Source organism: Procambarus clarkii, chromosome 18, assembly GCF_040958095.1.
Source record: "Procambarus clarkii isolate CNS0578487 chromosome 18, FALCON_Pclarkii_2.0, whole genome shotgun sequence".
Lineage (NCBI taxonomy): Eukaryota > Metazoa > Arthropoda > Malacostraca > Decapoda > Cambaridae > Procambarus > Procambarus clarkii.
In genome coordinates, this window is record NC_091167.1 from 11,869,258 (window position 1) to 11,871,291 (window position 2,034).

General features: G+C 41.6%; 1 non-coding gene across 1 annotated transcript; it reads left to right on the top strand.

The window, feature by feature from the left end:
* The first annotated feature begins 234 nt into the window (after positions 1-234).
* On the top strand, positions 235-365 carry LOC123754715 (U11 spliceosomal RNA). Its single transcript, XR_006772421.1, has one exon. It is a non-coding gene; the product is annotated as a U11 spliceosomal RNA (small nuclear RNA).
* Positions 366-2,034: the final 1,669 nt, after the last annotated feature.

A 2,034-nucleotide genomic window follows, 5' to 3' on the forward strand; every position in this document is an offset into this window, starting at 1 on the left:
AAGACGTATGATCAACCAGTTTAAAGTTATATTTTGTAAGCAGATTCATTATTAATAATTATTGATAACTATTTTGAATTCAGTTTATTTTATAATATATATATATAATTTGTTGTTTTAAAATAAATGTAATTATAATTGTATTTAAAGTAAATTAATATAAAAATATACAGTTATTATTATATATTTAGATTGCTTTAGCTATACCGTGAAAAGTTAATATCATTCTTTGTATAAAAGGGTGTCTGCCGTACTAAGTGGCACTTGGGACTTCGGTTCCTCGGGGTATGGCCATCAAGACATACCCGACACATAATTTTTTATTAAAGCAGGGAAGTTTGCATGCTCCGCGCTCGGACACCCTGCAACGTTAAATTATGCAAAGTGCTTTAAATAAGAAATAGTAGCGTCCTGGGGAAGCCTTGTCGGGTTCCTACTTGTGCTCTCATAGCGTTTTACTACCCCTTATATATTTGAAACTATTTTACAAAATGAATTACAAGGTACAAAGTTATTTCTCACAGGCGGTAGCGGACAGGAACCCTGAATAAGGTGAATTTCCCTTCATTATTGCCACACTCATATTCAAAATTCAAATTTCAATGTTTCTTCAGGTAAAAGTACATACATAGAAGATGAGTTACAAACATAATGTTGGATTCATAGATTTATTTAGTTATTTATATACAAGAAGGTACATTGGGTTTATTAGAATACAGAGACTTGAAGTTTTACATTCTTGTAAAGCCACTAGCACGGGCATAAAGCATAAAGATAAACATAAACGGCATATAGATCTCATGCACCTAGCACTGCCGGGTGGGTAAAAACTGAGCAGAAGGCTTGCTTCATTCTAGATTGTCACACCCGACTTCCACCTTGGTACTATATACCGAAAAGAGACGGTAGGCAATCTCCAGTGATGCGGTAGTCATTGAGAGATTCACCATCATCATGATCTACCGCATCAAGGTCCGGTTTCGTGACGAAACCAGCTACACCGGGCCCCAATTACTACGGAAAATCGTAGACATCACGAATGCAGCTCTATTGGACATCCGTGACGATGCAGATGGCGCTGTACTTCTCTATTCAACCGAGCAAGCTCTGGAGCAACTGTTTACACCAGAACACCAGGATGCCCTACGAAACTCCAATCTGATCATCACTCCTTCCCGACGCTAACCATCTAACCATCTTCGTCAGCCACACGAGTGTCTACAATGCCACCCAGGACCCTGACGCCAAACTGGATAGCATCATCTCCAGGAACCCGGCCCTGACTGCAGCTAAAGTCAAAGTCATCAAGAACAACGACGGTCCAAGACTTACTCTCAAGGTGACCTTCACAACAGCTGCTGCAGCGACCCAGGCTGTGGAAAATGGATTCAGATGCCTGGATATTTCTATTACACCTGTCAAGAAGGAGCGTTACTACATCGTACCCCAATGCTTTAAGTGTTACAAATACGACCATGTTACCAAGAACTGCCCACAAGCAGAGGCTAAATGCAGCATCTGCACCCATGATCATCACTTCAAATCCTGCCAGTCAACCAACAAATTGTGCCTCAATTGTGGAGGAGCTCACACCGCCGTCTCCATGGACTGCCAAGTACGACTGGATGAAATCAAGAAAACAGTAACTGCCAACCCAACAACCAATCAGCCGGCGAGCTTCAATATCCAGGCTACTTCGAACGAACGGACGAACTAAATATAGGTCAAGGTACTCATTTGGGTGAGCTTTGAAGTGGGTATAGTTGAAGAATAGCCTGGTGAGAGGAAACGTTGAAGTTGGAAAGACAGAGCCAGTGCTAAACCCAGCTGCACGGCGTAAATGAGGCTGTCTGGACACCAGGCTGATTGATTGATTGATAATGATTAAGCCACCCAAGAGGTGGCACGGGCATGAATAGCCCGTAAGTGGTACAATTTTTTTTTTTCTCAGTATTCTGAAGTTGCATTTAACCATCAAGCTGTTATCGTGGGGGAGGATACTGCTTCACAGTCTTTATGAGGGTGTCCAGCTGC